Source organism: Callithrix jacchus, chromosome X (genome assembly GCF_049354715.1).
Source record: "Callithrix jacchus isolate 240 chromosome X, calJac240_pri, whole genome shotgun sequence".
NCBI classification, from domain to species: Eukaryota; Metazoa; Chordata; class Mammalia; order Primates; family Cebidae; genus Callithrix; species Callithrix jacchus.
Window position 1 is genome coordinate 40,939,873 of NC_133524.1, and position 24,834 is coordinate 40,964,706.

The 24,834-nt window shown below is 57.8% G+C and overlaps 1 protein-coding gene across 38 annotated transcripts in view; it reads right to left on the reverse strand.

Annotated features, from left to right (window-relative positions):
- BCOR (BCL6 corepressor) overlaps positions 1-24,834 on the reverse strand; it is a 126,749-nt gene that overhangs the window by 38,312 nt on the left and 63,603 nt on the right. For 8 of the 38 annotated variants that reach the window (XM_035289662.3, XM_078362778.1, XM_035289663.3 and 5 more), the window contains exon 1: positions 7,645-8,386. The exons of 16 other annotated variants lie outside the window; for them this stretch is intronic. The gene's annotated coding sequence lies outside the window, so the exon portion shown is untranslated. Of the gene's footprint in view, positions 1-559; positions 785-1,042; positions 1,170-7,644; positions 8,387-8,607; positions 8,951-24,834 lie in introns of those variants that run through there. 14 more of the 38 variants (XM_078362781.1, XM_078362775.1, XM_035289659.3 and 11 more) reach the window with 5 other exon arrangements.

Sequence of the window (24,834 nt, forward strand, 5' to 3'; positions counted from 1 at the left end):
ACATCTAGTCATCTCTAGGTCCACTCAGTCTTTCACCATCTCCCCCTACATCCTCCAAATCGCCCTCCACTGTTACACCCTGGTGTAAGACCAGTGCTCTCAACAAACTTCCCCTTTCCCTTCCTCCCAGCAGCCCAGAATAGTCAGGGGTAGGTAGGTCGACTCCTCTCAGGTCTCTGGGAAAAGTGCTGACTACTGGTACTAGGAGCTAGGCGTGCCACCCGTTTTGCCACATAAAGCAATAAATCAAATTATCTAGATAGAGCAAAAGCCCTTTGGAGGGAGCTCCTCCATCTACCTTTCCTAGGGTTTTAAAGGAAAAACCCCTGGGAACAAAGTAGTGTGGAAGAGGAAATTAAGATGGAAGAGGCCAGCAAGATGTCCTATTGGGCCACCCAGAGTCCCCACAAAAGCGCAAGCTGGGGGATGGGCTATCTAGTCCTTTCCCGAACTTTCCAAAAGAGCCTGGTGGCAAACCTCAGGCCCAACATCCCCTCCCCAACTCAACCCCAATTTCCGGGCCTTTCCTAGGCTTTCAGATGCTCTGAGAACTACCTACACCCGTTGCTGCAGAGCCTGCCAAAGCCACCTCCGGCTCCGCTCGATGAGGGCGGGCCGGGGCACCGGACACTCCGGCTTCGCGACCCTGGACTGGTTACTCTTCCAGACGCTGAAGCTCCGGATGTGCGAAATGGCTCCGCAGTGCGACCGGGTGTGCAGGGGCCTCGGCGGCGGGAGAGACGGACGGCAGACGGCGGCGCCGGGGCGCTCACCCCGCTAGCCAGCCGAGCACGCCCCCGCAGGTCGGCAGCCCCTGGGCTCCAGTCCAGCCCTCTGCAAGGGGCGTTCTTCCTCTTTTTTAAACTTTCCGGCCTTGGCGAACCGGCAGGGTTTCTAGCCCTCCCCTGCCCCCACCCAGTTCGGGGCGGGGCGGGCCCTCCCAACCCCTCGGGGAGGCGATCACCCCCACCCAGTACGGGGCTACGCTCTAGACGGTGGCCGCGGCAGCCGCCTCCCTCAACCCCATCCCACCCCCGCCTACTTTGGCCACCTGGAGAGGGCGGCTTCCCGAAGCGAACACCTTCCAGCCAAGCCAGCGTCGGGAGGAGGAACTCCCTACAGCGCCAACGGTTCTGGCCTGCCCGCGATGCGCTCTCTCCGAAAGGTCTAACGCTCCGGGAAGGGGGGGAAGAGCAAGACAGGAAGGGGGTGGACGCGCTGCCTTTTTTTTTTTTTTTTTTTTTTAACTCTTCAAATGCAAGAGATTTTTGGCGTCTTCAGCACGATTCCAAGCGCCCGGCCAGGCAGAACAATAGAAATGGGGGGGGACGCCGGAAACGGTGCAGGAAGACCCCTATAAACCTCTCCTCCCCCTCTAACTTCCTATTAGCATTGAAAGATCCTAGCGACTTCAATGCAAAATTGTCTTTTTATAACTTTTTTCCTAAACGCTTCCCCCTCCCCACATGAAATCACCTGGGCAAAGATCGCTTCCAAAGTTATGACCTTCGGAGGCTCCAGGGCCTCTCACCTGCTCCGTCCCTGGCACCCAGACGAGACTCGACCCATCCCCCAACAGTTCCCCTGGTTTGCACCTAGACAATAAATTTAGTTTAATTTAGCTTCCGGTCTTTAATTTTAGCAGGTCTCCTTTTTGCATGCAAATCAATATGGCAATTACCATCTAAAAGCTCGCCCAGCCCCGGGTCAATGTAAATTGATCATTGTCCGCCTTCCACAAAATAACATCGGGAGTCTGTGGTGCATAATGAGATTATACTGGAAACTGTCCTTTAGATCAAATTATTTTTTATGCTGTCAGGATCTTCTCTGAGAGGACTTCCCTGCTTCTCTAATCATGGAAAACCGAGCCCGTGGGTGCCGGCTGGGGAGACACAGCTCTAAAACAATGACCGAGTGAGGAACCCCGTTCCTGAGACCCTCGACTGTAAACACCTGGAGGTGAGCTTGCGCACCAAAAGGGAGCCTTCTACAGAAATACAGCAGAAAGGCATCGTTAATGAACTCCACCCAACAAAAAGTCAGATATCCCTTCCTGAGGAACGTGTTGAGGGCAACCAGAGAAAGCCGTCGGGCAGGGCTGGAGACCAGTGGACGCCCCTGGCCAAGTGCGGCGCGACGAACGCGGCTCGGCTACCACCCGGGCAGCCGGGGGAGGTCATTTATTCCTGCCCCGGCGGCTTCTCCTGGCTCCACTGCCTAGGCCTCAGTAGCGCGTCCGGTTTTGCAAACAGACGGAATCCCGTCGGCCATAAACATTGGCAAAAGAAGCCGGGGCGGGCCAGTGCCAGCCCAGGCCTCCCCACCCTGCTCTGGGCGAGGTCCCCACCAGGTCCGTTCCAGAAGATGGGCGGGGGCACCGAGGCGAGAAGAAGGTTCTCTGCTGACCCGCAGCACTGCTTTCCTCCACCCCTCGGCGGCCCCCAGGCCGCGGGTGTGACCTCGGGGCCTAACAAAGGGCCGTGAGAGCTCCTTTCGGCCTCCGGCCGCCAGGAGAGGGGTGGGGCGCGGCGGCCGAGGTGGACCCACGAAGTTGCCCCGCCCCGCCTCTCCGGGTCCTCCGGGCCCGGTGCCCTCGAGGAAACCCCCGGGGTGCCATTCTCAGGGCTGCCCGCGGCTCCAGAGGACCATCCTGAGGCCTGCAAGCCTCCCGCCCAGTGCGGCGGGAGCCTGCCCTACTCGGACCCGCGCGGGCTCCACCCAAGTGCGGTCTTCCCAATAAAGCTGGAATTCCCGGCTGGGCTTAGACAAAGAGGGACCGCAGCAAATCGACGCCGCGGGCAAACCAAACCGTAGCCGGAGTTTACGTGCGCGTCTGGGGTCACCGAGGCGCCTGCTAATCCACCCAACACAGGCCGTCCCCGCCACGATCTCTTCCAGAAAAAAAAAATGAAAGCATACCTTCCTTTGATTCCTCCCAGAGGCCGCACGTCTTCCTGTTCTCCTTCCCAGCCCACAGAGGCCCTGTTCCACCTTAGCAGATTGGACCCCAACAGTGCAAGAGCCATTCCTCGTGATCACAAAGTGGAAAGCTACTTCCCGGGTGCCTATACGATCCAGCCACTCCAGGTCAGGAACTCAAAGTCTCTTCAGAAAGCCTCCTACCTGCTCATCACCAACCCGCTGCCCGCTCCACCTCACCCCTAGAAGGGAAAGAAACTATAACGAGAAGTAATCCTAGCTCACTGCACACCATCCACCCTTTAGGCTGCTAGCTTGGCCCTCAGTTTCCTTCAGGCCAAAGACACATTATTTCCCTGTGAATTAAGTGTGTGAATGTGGTGGTGTGGTCCACTCTTCCGTACCCAAGTCGGTCTCAGTCATTCGGCAGTAAAGTCTTCGGGAGGCCTGGAGGAGCGTTTGTCATTCAGCCTGTGTATCTAAGCATGGATGTATGCATATGAATGCTTTTTGTGTTTCCAAGTGACCCTCTTCACACCTTTAAATGGGCTATTGTCTCTGGAACGCAGTTACAGAAATTCTGCCCCAGTTTCCAGCTCAACGAAGTCTGGGATTTTTCTCTCCGAATTCTCGCTATACATCTCTGTATTTGCATACCCATGTTTACATTCCCCTCGGCCAGTTCTTTATCTCTTATGTATCTCTTGTTCCATTTGGGCATCGGAGCCCAAGTGTCTTGATTTGTCTCAGCACATGTCATTCAGGCGCACATCTTAATCTGAGCATTCCTACTACTGCCATTCTTCTGGCTTTGCCTATAAAGTGGCTCTTTCCTAGGCCAGACCAATATGGGTTTGCAGCTGAAATGTAAATAGAGGATCCCTTAAGACCACAAACTCTTAAAGGAAGGAGGAGACTGGAATGTTAGTAATGAGTTATTTATGGGTGGGTAACTCATCCACCCATTTCGAGCTCTAGAAAGAACTAGACAAATTTTTGCAGAAGTGTATTAAAATTTTAGACCTATTTAATAATAACCCCTAATATATGTATACAAATGATGGATCTCATAACACATCAGTGTCCAACTCCTCTTTGGAGGCCGTCTACTTGCACATCCCTAACTCCCCACAAGTTCATGGTTAAAAGTGTGTCTATATAGAGACAACTCAAAGACTCGTTGCTGTCTTCAACGCATACCTGTACATGGTGGCGGGGCACTTCAGGCTCAGATCCTCGGTCTGCAGTAGTCATGGTCAGAGGCCCCACCCACCTACAGCTCTGTGCAGACCTTCCCGTCCTTGAACACCCGCATGAATTCTCTTTGGGAACATTGAGTCTACATCTGTCTTCCAAAGTCAGTTCTTTAAGTGAGGGGGTTCATTGTGTGTGTTCACAGCTCCCGGACTGAGAACTACCTGGTCAAACTAGATCGTCTAGAAGCTGCGTTTGGTTTGTGGAAGAATCGAGCCCGATGCACCAGGATGTGACCGTGCACACACAAGAAGAGAAAGGAAAACCCTAGGCCCAGACTCACACCTCCTTCCCACCGAGAGCTACTCTGCCTTTAGGAATTTCTACTAGGCTCTTTGCTCCCCTTTCCCTATTACACTACCCCACCATGGCCTTCAAAGGGTTAAGAGAAACCCCCACAGCCTTTCCTCCACCCAGCACGCTGGGCCCGCAGGCTAGCTAGCTTACTCGCAGCTCACGGAGTCTGCTGCCGTCTCCGCGCCCCCCCACCCCCAGTCCTTCAGCCGAGAGGGAGCCTGCATGCCTGTCTAGACCGATCTATCACCGGCACACCAACAACACCCGCGAGAGCACGGAGACCCTGACGAGGTCCCCCGGCCCGCACGGTTCCCGCACGGTTCACGGCGGACAGAACCCAGGGAGCGTGACTGCGCCTGCGGGGTGTGGGTAGGGGACCCACAGGCGCTGGCCGCCCGGAGCGCACCACGGGTCCTCCCCGGCCCTGGCCCCCCGCGCTCCCACCAGCCCGGCTGCCGGGGCACAGTCACAGCTCCGCACACTGGGCAGTCCTATTTTTATCTTGTCTAATCCCAAACTGGGCGGGGAGCACAGGCGTCGTGCTTAGAGAACAAGAGATAGGCGAGGGAGGCGGGGAGGAGCAGCCAGGCAGCGACGCGAGCGGGAGCGAGTTAAAGACACAGTGGAGGCGACCGCCGGCAAGAAGAAAGAGCGGGCTGCACGGGCCTCGAGGCGCCGCACGCAACGCGCCGCCCCGCGAAGTTACACTCGCCTCCCCGCCGTCCCTCGCAACCGGCCCCTCCCCACTTCCCAGCGGCGCTTTCCGCGGCCGGGACGGCGGGGCCCCGGCCTGTGTGGGAGGCGGAGGGCCAGAACTGCCCTGCAAAGGGCTGGAGAGAATCGCTAATGAGCTGTGCAGCCCATTGATCCGGAGAACACTTCCTAATTAACTCTCAGTCACCTACTGGTGACAGCGCCTCAAAGGACAGCGCTGGGGCCAGCCGAGCCCCAGCACCAACTTGCCGGCCCGGCGCCTGGCGCCCGAAACCGCGTTCCCCTAAACACCCCAAGGCAATTGGCGTGCGTGGCAGTGTATACCCGCACACCGAAAGCCAGCCTCGGATTAAACCTGGACGGCATATTAATCATCGCCTCCCCTCGTTGCTCTACCCGCTAAAACCGTGCCCAAAATAAACACGAAAACCAACACTGCAAAACCCAGACCAGATAACAGGTCGAGGGTAGAGTGGGAAGAGTCGAGAAGCGAGCGTATTCCCTAAGTGTCCACGTACAGGAGTCTTTGAGGCTGACAATTTAAATGCCTTCCACGCAAGCAATTCTGTTGGCAAAACCGAACCCAACACTTCGTAAGGACTGACTTCGGCCCGCGGTGTCCGTTTCCAGTACCACAGGAAGTGTCAGATGGCTAGAAATACACCCAAGTCTGTCTGCACTCACCACCCACCACCCACCATCCTCTGGGGTGGGCCACTTCCTCCGCGTTTTTACTCCCAGGCCATTTTAAGGATCTTTCTCCAAGAGACTACCCCTAGAACCAAATACCACACTACCCCTCCCCTAGCCTCTTCTCAAAACGAAAAAAGTGGGGGGGGACACAGCTAAAACCCCGAGCTGTCTAGTCTAGACGCAGCAAGGCTGTGCGAATACCTATTTGAAGCGCGCTGGTTTCTTTTTAAGGTTTGTTTCTAAATACACATAACCCTCCTCCTTCCTTCTTCGCTCTTCCATTTCCCCCACCCCCACCCTCCAGACGCCGGAGGCGCGCGCCGTGGCGCGCGAGCACTCACAGCATCTAGCTGGAGATCGCGGACTTTCTGGAAAAGATTCATTAACAGCAAATTATGCCTCTCCCGGCCACGGCCTACACACGACGCCAGACTCGTCCGTCTCCGGGACCCCGGGACGTGCCCACTAGAGCGTGCGAGCGGCGGGAAGCCCGCCGGGACCACGGGTGCCTCCCGCCGCCCTACTCCGCACACGGCGCCCCAAGGCTCGTTCAATAAACACCAGGCGCTCGTCGCCGCCGCCGCGAGCCCCCGAGTTGTCGGAGGCACTGCAGAACAGCCGCCCGTCGGCTCCGAGCGCGGGTTCCGCGGCGCCTTGCCCTCCCCGCCTAGGCTGAGGATCGTGCCCCGGTACGCAAGTTCCTCTTCGCCTGGAGCCTCCGAGCCACACGTCCTCCGAGTGGGACCAACTTCCTCCCGCCGCAGATTTTCACACGCCCATCAGGGCTACCCACCAGACTCCCCATCGCCCAGCGGAGGGCCCGGGTCTCGCCTGCCCCCGCCCTCCCTCTGCGCCGCTGCCCCCGCAGAGGCACATTCTACACCCACCCCTGGGGGTTGAGAACTTAAAACTTACCCGGAACGTCGGGGAGAGAGAGGAGGGAGGAAGGGGGAGGGGGTCACAGATTTTAATCTTAAAAGAACATTTACAAAACAAAGCGTCTGACCTGGCTGGCGGGCGGGCCAAGTCGGAACCCCTGGCTCTCCTAGAATTCTTAGTAGTTTTTTTTTTTTTTTAAATCCATGTGATTCGCGCTTTGGGGCAAGCCGAGAAAAAACGAGACTCCCCTTCCGAGTTGCGCGGCAGCGACGGCAGGTCGAGCTCGGCTCGGCTGGAGGCACCCGCCACACACCCTCGCGCACGCACACGCCGTCGTTCCACTTGGAGGAACGACCGGCCCCGGAGAGGCGAGACAAGGCGGCGGCTGGGGTTTTTTACAGTTCTTTCCCGAGTCGAAAAAGAAAGCAGACGACAACCCGCCGCCCTCCCCTTCCTGCTCGCGAGCTAACGCCGAACCCAGCTTCCCAGCTTCCAGCCCACCTCCCCCCCCTCCGCCCGACTCGCGGCGCTCAGCGGCGACCGCGCTCCCGCGCACAGACACACACAGGCTGCAAACTTCCACTCCGCGAACTCCCTGCTCTCCTCCCGGCCCCCCCGGAGGCGCCAGGTCCCCAGCCGCGCCCCCTCCCTTCCCTGGTGCCCACGCGGGGCCGCTTAGGTTGGCTGCATTTTTAATAACTTATAGCTATGAAATAAAAACGAAAGCGACCAAAGCAGCCAAAGGGAAGCGCGAGGCAAAAGCTTCGCGAGGTAGGCGGCGGGCGGGGGCCCCGGGGGAGGGGGCCGACTGCAGCCCTCCGCGCGCCCGCCCACCAGCCCACCCGTCGGCTGCCTCCCGGGGGAAAAGGTGTTCCGGGCACTGACCTGAAATCCCCGGTCGGGGAGTAGGCAGGGAGCCTGCGATCCGGCGCTTTGAAGTTTTCCCCCGAGCGGACTCAAGGCGGCGAGGAGGAGCGGGGGTCGGTTGGGTGGGTGGAGAGAGGTATGAGGGGTGGGGGGTTGGCGACGTTAACGAACGGAGAAGGAGCCGGACCGGAGAAGCGCGGCGAGCAGCAAAGTTTGCGGTCCCTGGCTGCCCGCAGCCCGCTCGCGGCGACGCGCTCGCTCGACTCCCTCACCGTCTGCAGCCAGCCGGCTGCCCTCGGGGTCGGCCCCGCCGAGGGGTGGGCTCTGGGCTGGGTGGGGGCGGGGCGGGGCGGGCTCGGAGCCTCCGGGCAGGTGGCGACAGCCCAGTGCGATCCTCCGGGCTCCCGCAGCTGGACTGGGCTCGGCCGGGCTCAGTAGCTCCCGCGCCGCCGCCGCCGCCCGCGCTCGGGCAGGAGCCCCAGCGCCATGTTGACGGTTCGCCGCTAGCGCCCGCTTGGGCTGGGTGTGTGTGAGTGTGTGTGAGTGTTGGCCAAGTCGTCCCTGCGCGGCGACAGCGCGGCTTGGGCTCTCCGCCCGGCGGCTCGCGGGCTCCCCCTCCGCCGCCGCCGCCCGCCTAGCTCCCGCTCTCGGTCGCGGTCTGGGCTCCGGCGCGTCTCCCCCGCAGCCGCCGAGCTCGGCCCGCGTTCAGCGAGGAGCGCAGCTCTGCCTCACCTTGCCGCTGGGAGCCCAAGCTCCGTCTGCCGCCGCACGCCGCGATCCCAACGCGTCCCCCCTCCCTGGTTCCCTCCTCTTCCTCCTCCTCCTCCCTCCGCCCGTCCTCCCTCCCGCCCGCCCTACCTCCCTCCCTCCCTCCCAACAGCCGCCTCCCCTCCCCCCGCAGGCGCAGCGCTCGGGCGACAGCCGCCCGCCCGCCGCCGCCTCCAGCTCTCGCAAGTTTGAGCTCCCCCAGTCTCCGCTCACCCTCCGCTGCGGCGCCTCCGCGGTGGGGTTTCGGGCGGGGTGATTCCCCAGGAAAGGTTTGCTCGAGTTTCCCCGGCCGTCAACGATGTACGGCCCCGCACGTTTGGGCCTCTCCGGATCTGAACCTCGGACCACTTGGGTGGCGCCCCCCTCGCCCCTTGCCTCCCCTCCCCAGCTCGGGCCGAGTTGGTTGCGCACGCCCGCCCGGGCGCACGTCCTGGGCGAGCCGGAGACCGACTTGGGCGGCGGCGGCGGCGAGGGCGGCCGGCTGAGCCAGAGCCGAGGGGATGGGGGCGGCGGGGGCGGCTCTCCCAGCCGCGCGCCGAGACTCCCCTCGCTACCCAGAAGGCCAGTGGAGGACCGCAATTACCATAAAGCGCCTCGCACTCCGCTCAGCCAAAGCTGTCAAACCCCAGCGGCAGTAGCCGCTGCCGCCGCCTCTTGCCACCAGCGCTGCGCTCTCCTGGCCTCGTCCCCTCCGAGACCCAGCGGAGCGTGGCCGGTGCCCGCCCGCGCCCACCCCCGCCCTAGATTGCCCCTTCCTCCGGGAGGAACCCTTTCCCATTTCAGTGTTAAAAGCTACCTGAAAACACCACCCCAGGCAATAGTGGCCGTTCCGCCTGAACTCCGCGCCCGAGTTCCCCGGACGTTTCAATTGTGTGGGAATTGTTTGGAGGTGGGGGGAAGGGGGAGCAGCCCTTGAAGGCACAGGGAGGCGGGTGGGGGGACGGTCGGAGAGCGGAGATCCGCCTGTATTTCTCCCGGTTTTCCAGCATTTTCTCGGTCTGCACCTCGGATGGTTGGAGGGGCTGCCCTGGCCCCTCACCCCGGCCTTGGGAGATTATCTCCCGCGTTTTATTTTCCTTGTCAGGGAACAACTTTTGGCTTACACCGTTCGCCCCATAAATTTCTACTCGGTAACGTCGTGCTGATCGGTGCTCGGCGGCGGCGTACAGCCTGCGCCCGCAGCAGTTCAATTCAATTGACACGTATTGAGCTTCTCCAGCGCTCCCGGCGCGGCGCTGGGCGCGGGGGGAGGGCGGGGGCAGGCGGGAGGGAGGGGGAAGCGAAGAAGCGAGGTTCCAGCCTCCCCGGATCGCAGAGCCTCAAGGGCGAGCAGAGAAGCCCTAGTTCATGAAGCAGGCGGGAAGGGGTAGGAGTGGGGGAGGGGATATTCCGGACTAACCGCACCCAGACTGCGGGCCTGGACTTCGGGGCCAAAGGTGACCCCATTCGGCTGCCCGCTAGGGATTTATGCTGAGAAGGGGGTGGGTGTCTCTTTCTGCCTAAGGACAAGATGGTGCAGGCTCGATGAAACATAAATCTGAAATGGAGGTGGCTTGTAAATCCACACGGAAAGTTTTTAAAATATCCTGGAGTGTCCCCATGCCAAAAATAATCAAAAGCATCTCAAGTTGATTACTAAGTCAAGGTCAAGGCCAAAATCAGCTCTAGCTAGCAGATATTTTCCCTTTTAAAAATTAGACTCACTACTGACTGTGGGACTGGTATTAGGTGCGATTTTATTCATTCTGTTTTAGTTCTCAGCACATAGTTATAAAAACAGCCCTTCTCAAAGCAGAAGTGAAACATCTCTACCGTTTGAAACCCGAAACTTCGGCAGAATTAAATCTTCATGCTCCAGAGCTGCTTATAACAACTGATGCAAAAGACAGACGAGCAAGTGCCCCCGCGAGCAGTGCCCAGCCGGGCTGGGCCGCGAACGCGACCAGCGATTGCAGAATGGAATGCACGCTTTTTTCTTCCTGGGCTTTCTGGGGGTGGATATCTCTGCAAGCTAACCCACATATTTTTTTAATCTCCTGTAACAAGCAGAAAGACACCTGGGCTATTATGCTATAAAACTATTTTTTATAAAGACATTTTAGGGCCAGACATTAAAAGTTATTAGATTGAACGCATGCGAGTTACAGACACAGCTGGAGAAAAGGCCTCTGGTTGTGTGTTGTAGCAACATTTCTTTTTTGAAGCGACTCCTTTTATTCAAAACAAGTCAAAAATAACCGGGAAGGCTGAAGTTGGGTATTTGTGGGGAAACTCTGAACGTGGTTCCAGGCGAGGTGGCCGCTCTGCTGCAGGCTGGACGGGAGAACTGGCCTGCGCCAGTGTGGAGCCGTGCCAGGCTCTTTCGGCAGGGTTAGGCAGAACCGCAGAGACCCTGGCCCGGTGCCCAGCCACCATCTCTCCCCTCCCCTGGTCTCCCCAACTCTGCCCCGAGGCTTTTCTCGGAGTTCCAAGTCGCATGTAACCGTCCAGAACTTTTAGAAAATCCAGGAACCAAGCTTGCGGCCTGCAGCCTCTCGGAGTCTTACAGCCTCCCGGGGCTGCTGACAAAGAGGTTTGTCTAACTTTAAAAGTCCTACAGTTCCGGAGGCTGAGGCAGGAGAATCCCTTGAACCCGGGAGGCAGAGGCTGTGGTGAGCCGAAATCGCGCCATTGCACTCCAGCCTGGGCAACAAGAGCGAAACTCCGTAAAAAAAAAAAAAAAAAAAAAGCCCTAGTGTTAAAATGAATCGGAAGGTGGGGGTGCTGTAAATGCGAAGGGGCCGCGGGGAAGGCTGACTGCGGAAGAAATTTGATGCTGGAGATAAACAGGCCAGTAAATTCACCTTTGACAAAATTTGCAACCCCCGCCCCCCCCCCCCCACGGCCTTTATAGGTATTTCGCCTACACGGTATCCTCACGAAGGCTGGTAGGATTAAAGGGTTTCTCCTCCATCTCCTAGGGATGCATTTTCCAACTCTGTGGGATTTTTAAAATATCTTATTAAGGGAGTCCTAAGAGGCACGAGTGGTTGGGGGGATTCGTGACTCACTGGGAATTAAAATGTGGGATTTTCCCGAGGCTCTCTAAGGCAGAGAGCGGGAGGGGAAATTACACCTATTGGCCCCGTTCGTTCGAATTGTTCTGGGGAAAACAGGCAGAAAGCTGTCGAAGGGCAGTCCCATCTTGTGTCCCCACTCAAGAAGGGGCTCAGGGAGCTGGGGATGCCGCCAAGCCTGCAGTGTGTGCGGGTGGTTTGGCTCTTCTCCTGCCCCCTCTTCCCCTGCCCTCCCACGAGCCCCTAGGGAGCTGACCCGGGGGTCAGGCCGCTATACCCAGCACTCAGCAAGCGGAGGATTTCAATGAAAGCAGAGGAGGAGGAGAGAGTGAGCAAGGGAGCTCATGGGAGGGGAGGCCGTGCAGCCCACGAAGAAATTAATAAATAGACGCTGAAATGAGAGGTGCTGCGGAGTGGAGGAGCGGGGGCTGCCCCTTCTCCATCAGTCTCCGTCCCCATGGGAGGGTCTCCTGATGAAAACAAACCGCTGGACCTCAGCCTAACCAGGCCCTGCAACTGGGCAAGCGACCTGGCGGTGGTAGGAACAGGCCTCGGGCCAGGCTGCCCTTCTTAAGTCAGGCTGACTCTGCAAGACCCGCTAGGGCTTCTCCCACAAACCTCTAGCCCCACCCTGGCCTAGAGGCATCCTGTGTCTGAGGGGACCCTGGCCTCCTAACCTTGTGTGCAAGGTTCATTTATAACTTATGTGTGGGATCCACATCATAAAGCTCTGTAGGCCTCCCTCCAGTGGCCCTCCTCGGAGGCTGTTCTCAGGAGGATGACATTTGGTACTGGAACAGGTGGGACTTGCATGAGTACAGATCATATATTTTTTTACATGTGAGGTAGTCTTTCTCTTAAAACACACTCACACTTAAAGTCTTCTGGTCACTTGTCACAAGAACTCTGGGCTTATCCAATAGCACTTTAAAGAAGATCGACAGCCCCGTCCACCAAGCACAAGGCACGGCTGGCTTGCCCCCCTGAAACTTAAACGAGGTAACAAGAGGAGGCCCATCCTTCTCCCAGGATTTCACTCATCTGGAAACATCTAAAGGTAGCTGCCTCCCAGGGCTAAAGACTGCTGGACTTAACGGTCGCCAGGTGGAACCTGATTGCTCTTTCTTCTTCCTGGCCTTTGGAGGGTTATTGGGTGTTTGGGGGAGGAAGGCCCTAGGCGCACGCTCTCCGTGGTTCCTAGCAACCGTCTCGGAATTTCTGGTCTGGGCTTGATTTGGGTCAGGCCCTGAGCTCCCCGAACTCAGGCACGCTTGGGTAAACTAGCCTGTACATTATGGGGGCCCGCAGGGTGGTTGGGTGTCGACCAAATGGACATAAATACAGGAGGCTTCTGGGAGACCGTGTCTTTCGCTCGGCAAGGGCTTAAGAGACTTCGACGCCGCCGCGCTGGGCCGGATGCTCCAGCAGATAAACCCGGACGCCACGTCCCTCCTCCGCTGCTTATTTAGAAAGGCGCCTCCTGCGCATATTTTACCCGGCTGGGGGCAGTGAGTGGGAACCGCAGAGAGAGGGGGCGGAGAACTACCAACCACTCGCCTTCGGACCCAGTGTGCCGGCCTCCAGCCCCAGCCATTTTGTATCCAGCTTCCTTCCTCCACTCCCACCAGGTCCCTGCGAAATCGCACCACCCCAAACCCCTTCGCGATACCACTCCCGAACTGGAGGGGTGGAGAAGGCCCTGTCAGTCCCTCGCCTGCGGCAGGAAGGTGTGTACGGACCAGCAGAAGGGAATGCAGTGCTGATATGTCTCTAAATACCTCTGACCCGCGCCCCCCGCCACCCAACAAAGTCAGTCACAGAGGTGAGTTGAGCGGGATGTTTGCTTCGAGAAGGTCGCAGCCAAGAGCACAGCTTTGGGGCTCACAACGGGCTGGGGATTCCAAACGGCGTAGTCTTCGGCACATTTCACCCGCTCCCATTCCACCTTCCGAACCACTCTGCTCTCGATGCTCATCCCCCTCTCCATCCCAGCGTTTCCAGCGCGTTAGCAGCCGCGAAGCCCCGGCAGTGAGTGCGGGGGGTGGGGTGGGGGCTCAGGGTGGTTTGTGTGGCGCGGCCTGACAGAACCTTCTGTGTGCTGCGGAGGGAGGAGGCTAATGCATAATGCACAGCGCCTGGAAGCCCGGCCATTAGCGGCCTGTCGCTGACACAGACAAACGACTGAGAGGGAGGAGATCCAGCTCGCTCTGGAGTTTAAATAGACCAGCGTGGAGGGGAAACGCCATGATTTAAAAGTGTGTGTTTGCAGACACTCGCATATATTTTAATGATTTCCAGCAGGCTATGCGTCCCAGCCTTGCATTCCCCTCTCCCCAAAAGGAGGCTGTGTCTAGAGGAGGGAGGACGAAGGCAGAGTGAGAGGCCTCAACCCAGACCCACCAGCAGCTTTTGAGAGATGAAGGAGGGGAGAAGTTCAGAAAGCGAGGCCTGGGGAAGTCACCCGACCCCAGGCCATCCCCAGATTTTGTTCTTAAAAAAAAAAAAAAAAAATTGAACCATCCTTCCTTCCACCCTGGACTACACCCTCTGTGTTGTACTGGAGAGGCTTGGGGGGGGGAGCGGAGAATAAATTCTGCCACCCTTGCTTCTCCCGGGAGCCCACATTTTTGAATCTTCCTTTTCCACTGACAATCCAGAGACCTCCTTCCTCCCGGTTTAACACACCAGTGTTTTTTAGCAATTAAGGCGAGAAGGGGGTGGGGATAAAGATAAGCCAATTTTTTTTCCGCCATGCAAGTGTGAAAGATAAGATAACGCTAAGCTGGGGCAAAGCGGCTGCTTACAACCTCCCCTCAGCGATTTTGATCGGTCACTTCTTATCTCGAAAAAAATGCTCTTTTCGAAAACTGCATCAAAAAAGGAAAAGAAAGAAAGAGGAAGGAAAGAAAAAAGGAAAGAGGCTGAAGGAAAACATACATTTGGAAGTGACATTTAAAACCCACCTCCCCTCCACCGACAACCCACTCCCCATTGGCGGGGCTCCCCAGGAAAAGTCGCACCTCGACTGCAGGGTTTCGAGCTTTCTCGTGGGGGGCTGGATTACGAGTGTAATTAGGCTGAATAAAACCAGGGATGCGTGATGAGGATTTATCCTGTATCCAACCCAAGCTCGCGGCCGGGTTTTCCTTCTCTTAGTTACTGGTCGAGGTTTCGCCATCGCACTCTGCCTTGAAACTAAACAGGTAGTTATACTTCGGAGGGTCATATAACGAAGTCAACATAAGGTGGTTATTAATAAGAAATAAGAAGAAACTCTTCTGACATTTACAGGCCCCTATAAAGGGAGAAAAAGGAAATCACACTCCTTAGAACCCGAGTTCTACAGAACCGGACCCTCGGGGAGTTTTAGAAATCCTTCTTTCCGCACAGGAATTTCACGAAGGGGTTTCCGGAAGACTGTTGAGGAAGGTTTTGGTATCCAACTCCACGACCTCAGGGCGGCCTGCAAATTCCCCCCAGCCCAGTGGCTAGCCCCAGAGCGCAAACATCAAGGCGGGCGCCCCAGACCTAGCCTCTAGCCCACAGCCCCGAGGCTCCCACCCCGTCCCCAAGAGGGTCGGCACCGTGGCGCCAGGCACACGCAGACTCTGCCATCTCCAGGCCAGGCTGCAAGAACCAAAGCCTGGGGCCTGCCCCGGCCGGACTGTCCCTGGGGAGCCGAAACCGCCCAGTGGGGAAACCCCTCCTCTCGCCCTTCCCCGAAAAGCTTGGCCGCAGTCTAAGCTCCGGGCAAGCGGGCATCCGCTGACAGCCCGGCCTCACGTAAGGCCCACACGCGTCCCATTAGTCAGCCCGAGTTCCCCTCGGGCGAGCCGCCTGGCGCGGCCCCAAGGCCGGGCGCAGGCGGGGAGGGGGTGCGGGGCCGCAGACTCCGCGGGGCACGGCCAGGCTCGGTTCCGCGTTCCTGGGCCCGCGGGTAAGCTGAGCCGGCGGGGCAGGCCGCTCCCAGGCTGGCGCCGGGGCGCCGAGCTGCGCTTCACGTGCCCGCCATATCAGCGGCGGTGGCGTGGAGGGGGGCTGGGAGCGCGCGGCCATTCCCGCGGGGCCTTTGGCCCCCGCCTCCCCGCCGTTCCCCGTGGGGGCTGGGCCAAGACCACCCCGCGGTCCCCATCCCAACGCAAGCCGAAGGCGGCGCTGCCAGACACAGAGGGCGCCGCTCCGAGAGCCGCGCCGCGGCGGCAGCCGGGGTAGGGTGCTCCTCGCGGCCGCCCCGCCGCCGCCGCCGCAGTCACGGGGACCGGAAGCCCTCGCGCCGCCCCGAGCGGCCTCCGCTGGCCCCAGGGCTGTTCCAGACGAGGGCTGGCCGCGCGTCACCCCTGATCTTTCCTCGCCCCAGGCGACGGCCGGCGCCCTGAGGTATCCCGGTGTAAGCCGGGAGGACCCTTCCTGCTGTCCGATGAGATGTTCCTGTCCCTCTGCTACCACGATAAGCAGGCCTCCCCCCCGCCGCACCGCGCACAGCCCCGCAGCTGGGGCAGGAGGGGCTCGGAGCCGCCACTCCGGCCGGGCAGGAACACCTGCTCCCAGACCCTGCAGCTGGGAGCGTGGTGCTGGGAGAGGCTGCCTACTGTTGTGTGCAGAGATCGCGGAGGAAAAAATAGGGCTCTGAAGCTCAGGGCCAGGAGCAGCCGAGCCTCGGCCACCCCCATCTCCCACCCACTCCGGGCGACAGAGCGCGAAGCCAGAGGGCCTGCTGGAGGCCCGGGTCTCCTTTCGAAGGTCAAAAGGCCGCCACCCCTGGGATCCGGCTTATGGCCTGAAGAGGTCGTTCGCAAAACAGATGGGGCAAAACCTGTTTTGGGAGCCTTCCGGGTGTCTGCCCCCGCTCTCCAATTCAGACACACTCATCTCCCCCTCAACCCTACTCTAGCCTCCGGCGGGGGACCCCAGTAGGTCACGGCGGCACCGGCACTTTCTCCCCTCCCCACGTAGGGACGTAGGGTCGGCTGCCGGGCTCGGACTTTGCCACTCCACCTAGGGGAGGGCCGAGGGACGCTCCTCGTCTCCTCCGTGTCCGGAGGAGATCGGGCGGCGGAGCTGACCTGCAAGGCTTGCCCTGCCTCTCCCACCCCCCACCTTCGTCCCACCCTCCCCTACTCTCCTGGCCCACGGCCCGGCCGGGAAAGGCGTTGTTTTGCCAGCGGGAGCGGAGCGAGTGCGCAGAGAAAAGCCTCCCTGCTCTAATGAGAGTGCACACAGCGCTGCAGCGAGGAGGATGATTACCCGGCAGGCGGGGGGGCGCGGGCCCGGGCCGCGGGCGGCGTGTGCGGCGGCCCCGCGGGCCCTGAGTCCCCGCCTGTCTGGCTGCTAATCGCACGCTTTCTGCTGTTACGGAGGCAGGCGGGAGCCGGCGGCCGAGCCCAGCGCCGGCGACTCGGCGGGTGACACGGAAACATGGCGCAGCGCCCCTCCCCCGCCCGCCCTCCCCGCGCTCCCGCCTCCCGCCTCCCGCCTCCCGCCTCGCACTTCCTCCCGCCCGCGCGGCTTTTGCAGTTCTAATGCTCTGCTTTCGGCCTGGCACCATTACGCTAGCAGCCGCTTCTCCGCGGCCCCGCGCGTCTCTTTCCTCTTTGTTTTCGGGGTCTATAGAAAACGTTTGCTTTTGTCCCGAGCTCTCGTTAAACCAAACTTGTGGTGGCAACGGAAGGCGGTGCAGGCGGGGAGGGGTCCGGGGATTTTGGCAGCAGCCGACCAGACCGTGGTGGAAACTTCTCTCGCTGGGTTCTCCGCTCCCTCCCACTCCTCCTCCCCAACACTGAGCCACCGGCCTCCCAACGCTTCTCCTTTCGCCCCCGAGAGGCCCCAGCGCTCCAGGAAGGTCTGGTCTACAGAGACTGTGACCGGGAATGAAGAGCCCGGGGTGCTTGTCTTTGAGCCCCGAGGTTTTGGCACTCAATGACCTCGCTCCCTGCAGCCCCTACTCGCCTCTTTCCCTTTGGCCATTCGGGGCTTTGTATCAGTCGGTGGAGAAGGAAAGGGAGGGAAGAGAAAGTGTTTCTTGCGTGCGTGTGGTTTTTATTTTAAGGATTTGTTGGAATCTTTCACCCCCAACTGCACAGCCTCCTCCAGTATAGGATCTAGGGCGAAAGCGGGGAAACGTCGGCTTTACCGGGAAAGGGTCGGGTTAGAAACCTAGCCCCGGAGGCTGGATCGTACTCTCCGGGCGGGCTCAGCCACACTTGGTCTACACGCGGGGCGGGGCGACCCAGCAGAGTGGGGTATGCGAGGGCCAGGTCCCTCGGTCCAGGAGACGCCAACGTTCCCTCCTCCAGGCGAGAGAGCAGGAACCCCCAACCCACCCCACTCCCGCGCCCGCGCGCGCGCACGCGCGCGCTTCCTAGCTCGACGCGCAAGACGTGGCTCTCTGCGCCAGAGCTGCTCAGGCGGCAATTTTTTAAGCCTGCAATTAAGCGAGGCGTCGCCGTGTCCTCTGCTAGTGTCGGTCCTGTCAGTCGCACATGGCCTTGGTGCTCCGGTCCGAGGCCCCGCGATTAGTCACAGGCTCGCTTCGCTCCTTCCCTAATCCGCCTCTGCAGGCAGCCTGGGGACGCGGCCGACTTGGCGGCGCTGGCAGGGAGCCACTGCGCTCGGGGCGGGCCGCCTGGCCAGTGCCAGCCCCGCTGCGCCTGAGCCAGCGCGGGCCCTGGGGTGCAGGCTTGGCGCCCCCTCCCCTCTCACAGCCCCACGGCTGAGGCGGCGGCCCCCCTCCTCCTCCCGCCCCTCTCCCGGGCCTGCAAGATCTATTTGTGTGGTGTCATTTGCATAAAAATAGGACAAGTGTTTCTGTGCGTTTGTACGCGGGAGGCGAAATCCTTATTGATGTGTCTGTGTGGAGCCTTCGGTTGTCGGAGCGGTTTGATTTAGGGTGTTTGTGTTGTCTTCTACGAGAAATGAGAGAAAAGTCCTGTGCAACGCCTTCGGCGGCCTGGGCCCCCCGAAGCATGTCCCTCTGCGCGGCCGGAATGGTCCACCAATTGGGCCCCAAGCGCGCCGGATCCACAGCGAGCAGGTTGAGGGCCAGGCGGGCGGCCCATTATGACTCATAAAATCGGGCGGCCTAATCGCCAGCTGCCAACCCATTTACAAGTGGAGCTTCCCAATGATCCCTTCGCCCGGCCTCCTGCGGGTTCGCCCTGACACAGCTAGAGCCGCCAAGTGGGAGCTAATCTAGTGGCCTCTCCTTCCCGTCGGCAGCGTGGCTTCCCTTCCCGGGCGACCCCCGTTCTCTTGGCCTCGGTGCTGCTCGCCAGCAACTCCTCAGCTTGGACAAATAGCTGGGAGGGCGCCGGCCGCGCGGAGCCAGTAAATCAATCATTAACTCCCAGGCGAGGCCTGGGTGAGGGGAGGGAGCGGCGGCCTGAGCCGAGTCCACGGGGCGAGCGCAAGGCCCCCACCCGGGTTAGGAGCCATCCACACGCCCACGAACCGGGTGCGTGAAGGCGGGTCCCACCCGGGCCCCTCCACAAGTCTCCACCCGCCGGGCCTTTCAAGCCCGCACCTCGCCTGGCCAGGCAGGTCGGGTTACCCCGCTTCCCCTGGGCGGGCTTGAACATTAACGAGCCGCCTCGGGCCTCAGCGGCCTGCTCTCCCCCGGAGAGCGTCCCACCCTTGGTCAAGCTCCTCGGATCCGGCCAGGCTCCTCCTGGTTCAGGCTTGCCAAACCAAACTGATCGCACCCCGTGTCGACCAATCTCCCTGCGGCACCCTCCTCCCTGAGCCCACTGTGGGGCCGGCACACAGGGAGTTAAAAGCCTCGGTTCGCTCTGGCTCCTTCGCGGCGAGTAGAAAACGCTGATCAAAGTGCTTAAGGGGAAGGTAACACAAATGGATTCGCGCCCCGGTCGAAAGAGGCCGACTGGAGACGGCTCCGGAGCCACCCTCCTCGACCCGCTTCCCACACTCCCGGGAACGCCGCGGCGGCGACGCTGGCCCGCACGATTCGCTCGGCGGAGCGCTGCGCGGCAGGGCCGGGAGGGCGGCGGGGAGGAGGAGAGACCAGGGGGCGAGAGGCGAGCCCGGGCTGCGCGCCAAGAGGCCGGGAGCCGCAGATTAGTCACCACTCGGCTCTGCGATCCCGGGTGCGCCCGGGAACCGGGAGGGCAGGCGTCGGCCCCGCTCAGCCGGGCTCCCGGAGCCTCGGCACGGGTGCCCCCACCCCCGCACGCGCCTGGCGCGGCTGGCTCGACTCTTGGGGACTCGCGCAGCCGAGATCCACTTGTCAGGTCAAGGGCAGGACAGAAACTGCAAGCGAAGTCTTACGAACAGGAAATTTCTCATTGACAAGGTGCTGCCCCTCCCCCACGCCGGGTTTCAAAACAAAACTCCAGTGCGGGCGGCCCAGGCACCCAGCCTCGCTCGCCACGGCCGGCGACCCCGGCTCCTCAGCCTCGGCCCCGGGCGGCGGAGCCAAGCCAACAGAACCAGCGGACGGACTCGGCGCAGACCCCGCGGAGGGCGCCAGGCTGCCACCTTCTGGGGCCCGTGTGGGGTCGGCGGGGGTGCGGAGCCCCACTCCTTCCCGGGTTCTGCAGCCGCCGAGCGGTTTTGCCGAGCTGGCCGAGGCCGCCGTGTCGGCGGCTCCCCGGAGGGCATGGGGGACGGGGAGGCCGCGCGGCGCCGCCGACTCGGCGAATCCCGCTGCGGAAGCCCGGGAGGGCTGCGAGCTCGGCCTGGCAAAGTTCCTGTGGAAACTCCATGTTTTGAAACTCCAGCGGCGTCGCAGAAGGAGGGGGAGAGGGGAGCGCGGGAAGCGCGCGGGGGCGGCCTGCACCCGCCTGTCCCCGAAGGGGAGTGTGTTCCGCGGCCCCCCCAGGCCTCGTGGGAAGAAGGCTGGAGGGCGAGGACGGCCAGGTCCCTGGGCCGGTTCTTTTGTGTGTTCCCCTCTCCATCCTCCACACTCTAAGAGAAATGTATAAACCCGTTTCATTTAGTGAATTCACCCGGGAGAGGAAGGCTGCCTTTTTAGGGACCACGATGTTCAGGGTAATTTCGTATTTGACACGTGTAAATACCTAGTGCTCTCAGGTAAGGTCAAATTATTTATCATCTTAATTTATATTTCAATAGGCCTACAATTTAGAGGCGAGAAATGCCTCCTTATGAATCATTATGGTCTATTAGGGGAAGTAATGTATAAACAGCAGTTTGGGAGGGAATCACTTATGTTGACGTTTAAATGGCTCTTCAATAGTTAAAAAAAAAAGACATTCGAGTGCTTTTGATTAAATATAAAATTCACAAGGCCATCAGCATAGCCATCAGGAATATAAATTCTTCTTGGGATTTTTATTTATTTATTGCCAATTTTTGAAACCTTCCAGGGCACGCATGTCATTGAATCCCTATGGGGGAAAAATATTAACATTGCAGGCAAAATATTCTCCTCTCTCCCAACTAATGTCTTATCAGGAACTCAGGGAACTTCTGGAACTCTGAACAGACTTCACCATCAGGGACTCTGGTGGGAAGTTTGTCGATCCTGTACCTCTAAGAGAATCAACCACTTTCTAACAATATTGCTGCTAATTTGTGAAACAGCACGGCTTCCCTGCTGGAGTTGAAACTTACCGAAGGCCAGTGTCTGTCCATCCATCCTGATGATGTTCCCACAGCACCCAGCATACGACCTCACACTGTTTTAAGTCATCGTTTCACACCTGCTAAAGTATCACCTTCTTAGAGGCTTCTCCTGGCTGCCTCATCCCCCGGTACCCTTTCTTGAAAGGCCCCATTAGACTTCGTTGCTTGAAGCATCGCCCATGTTAAGAATGCCCCTTATAGCCCAGCGCCGAGGCTCACACCTGTAATCCCAGCACTTTGGGAGGCTGAGGCAGGTGGATCAAGAACAAGAGATCAAGACCATCCTAGCCAACATGGTGAAACCCTGTCTCTACTAAAAATACAAAAATTAGCTGGGCATGGTGGCACATGCTTGTAGTCCCAGCTACTTCGGAGGCTGAGGCAGGAGAATGGCTTGAACCTGGGAGGCAGAGGTTGCAGTGAGCCGAGATCTCACCACTGCACTCCAGCCTGGAGACAGAGAGACACCGTCTCAAAATAAATAAATAAAATAAAAAATAGAATGCCCCTTCTTAACCCCATATCTCCTTTGCTGGTTCCCTAGTTATCTGTTTCTCTGTACGGCTGGACTTCTTAAAAGAGGTGTCGCCAGCCATGTGGAATTTCTTTAGGCTTACCTCATGTTCACTCAAAAAATCAGCTAGTCTTGAAGTTATTTTAAGACATTGGGATAAGTGCAGCTTTGTTTATAACAGCATAGAATTATAAACAACCTAAATAGCCAGCAGTGACATTGATGGCATATGCATACAATGGAATATTCTGTAGCTGTTAAAATAATAAAGAAGATCTGCTCTGTGTGTTGATATGGAAAGACCCCCAATGTCTACAGCTAAGAAAAAAAATAAGGTACAGAGACGTGTGTACCATCAGCTACAGTTTGTGTAAAAAACAAAGTAGGGGGGAATACAGACACATATTTGTGTGTGCATTAAAGATTTCCAACACTACTGAGGAGTGCCCCCTTCCTCTCCCCAGTTTCTTTGTACATATGATGTCCTCTGGTCTATTTTCAGAAATGGGAACACACTGCACAATCTGTTCTGTACCTCACCTATGAAACTTATATCTTACTTTTCTAGGAGCACATGAAGACAGGCCTTGTCAATTCCCAGGCTGGTGGAATTTCACTGTATAGATACATGGTCATTTATCTCACTCCTCAATGCCACCATCCTCCCTGGCTATTCTGCAGAAAGTGCTCAAGATCACTGGTTACTTCCTTGTTGTAACCGGTGGGGGAGGGTGTTTTTTTCAGTCCTTGCCTTCCTTGGCCTCCCAGAAGCATTTAATATGCCATGACCACTGGTCCCTTGAGCTGCTTGCTCACAGGGTTTTCATCCCAGCTGCGTCTCTCTTTCAATTTCTTTGTGGGCTTTTCTGTGCTCTACCAGTTGCTTTGGGCCTGGATCCTTCCCCTCCTCCCCACCAATCTCATCCAGGTTTATGGGCTTTAAATACCACTTACTTGCTGATGACTCTTAACATTTTTTTTTCTTTCTAGTTCCAAATCCACATATCAAACTTCAAACTTGGTATCTCAACTTGGCATCTACATCCAGCTTAATAACAATAGCAAGCATTTACATCAAGCCGCCTCTTAGGTTCAAGCTCTCTTCGAAGTGCTTTCTATAAATTAACTATTATTTCTTACAACTGCCCTATAAGGTAGGCAGAGTTATTACCTACATTTTTCCGAGATGAGGAAACCTATCAGAGAAGTTACTGAACATTCCTAGAAAATGATGGTGATAGGATTCAAATCCAGGCAGTCCTATCTTCAGAGTCCGTGGTCCTAATCACTTTGCCTTTGCCACACTGCCTCATGCATGCCTGCAACTGAATTATTCTTTTTCTTTTTGAGACAGAGTCTCCCTTTGTTGCCCAGTGCAGTGGTTCGATCTCGGCTCACTGCAACTCTGCCTCCTGGGTCCAAATGATTCTCCTGCCTCAGCCTCCTGAGTAGCTGGGACTACAGGCAAGCGCCACCACGCCTGGCTAATTTTTGTATTTTTAGTAGAAATGGAGTTTCACCATGTTGGCCAGGCTGGTCTCAAACTCCTGATATTAAGTGATCCACCTGCTTCTGCCTCCTAAAGTGCTGGGATTACAAACGTAGCACCTCTCCCGGCCACAACTGAATTCTTAAAAGAGGAATTAATTTACAAATATTTGGGGGCATTTAATAAATGCCAGGCCCTGTAGCGGGTACCAGGGAAACAGTGGTGAGCAGGACAAACTGTCTCTTAGATGGGAAAGAGCTTTTCCCTTAAAACCTGCCCTTTGCTCCAACTCTTCTCCCCCAGCTAATGTCTTATCAGGACATTATCATAGAAAATGGCTCAGCCACTCCGGTGGGTGCATAAAGCAGAATCCTAGGGGCTCATTCTTCACCCGTTCTCATTCATCTCCCTACTGCCTTCCTCCAGTCCACTGGCAAAGCTAACCTATTCTACCTTCCAAATAGTCTATCATGTAAGCCTGCTTCTTCCCATTTTCCTACATCCGCCTGAGGCCAGGCCACCATCTTGGGCCTGGATTATTATATGGGATGATTATTCCAGCAATCTCCGTGCTGCCACTCTTGCTGTCCTCCAGTCCACCCGCAACGTGACAGCTAGAAATATCTTTTATTTTCATTTATTTATTTTGAGACAAGATCATGACTGTATCTCCACTTAAAAAAGAAAAAAAGTGGCCGGGCATGGCAGCTCACACCTGTAATCTCAACATTTTGGAAGGCCAGGCTGGGCTGATCACGACGTCAAGAGATTGAGACCATCCTGGCCAACATGGTGAAACCCTGTCTCTACTAAAAATACAAACAACTTAGCTGGGCATGGTGACATGTGCCTGTAGTCCCAGCTACTTGGGAGGTTGAGGCAGGAGAATCACTTGAACCCAGGAGGCAGAGATTACAGTGAGCCGAGATTGCACCACTGCACTCCAGCCAGGCAACAGAGCAAGACTCTATCTCAAAAAAGAAAAAAAAAAAAGTAGCCAGGCGTGGTGGTGCACAACTGTAGTCCCAGCTTCTCGGGAGGCTGAGACAAGAGAATTGCTTGACCCTGGAAGGTCCAGACTGCAGTGAGCCATGATTGTGCCATTGCACTCCAGCCTGGTGACAGAGGGAGACCATGTCTCAAAAAAAAAAAACGTTGAATGTCACTACCCCACTAGTTCCCACTGCACTTAGAACAAAACCTAAACGCCTTAACAAGGTCACTTCATTGCTTGCCACTGTCTAGCTCTACCTCTGAAGGGCAACCACACAGGCCTGCTATCAGCTCCTGCACAGGCTCTGTAAGTTCATCCCTCTGAGGTCATCTCCCGCAGCAAGACTGTATCATTCATAAAGCTACATTGTATCATCACCAGGTGCTAAGCTTTCATCAAGGTCCAACAATGTACATATTTCCATAATGTTCTCAGAATTTTGTTTCTGGCTGAAACCCCAGTGCCTAGCATGGTGCCCAGCACATATTGATGCTAAAAACCAAAAAATCTGAGCTAGGCACGGTGGCTCACGCCTGTAATTCCAGCACTTTGGGAGGTTGAGGCCGGTAGATCACAAGGTCAGGAGTTCGAGATCAGTCTGACCAGCATGGTGAAACCCCATCTCTACTAAAAATACAAAACTTAGCTGGGCATGGTGGCACACTCCTGTAATCCCAGCTACTTGGGAGGCCGAGGCAGGAGAATCACTTGAACCAGAGAGGCAGAGGTTGCAGTGAGCCAAGATCACACCACTGCACTCCAACCTAGGCGACAGAGAGAGACTCCA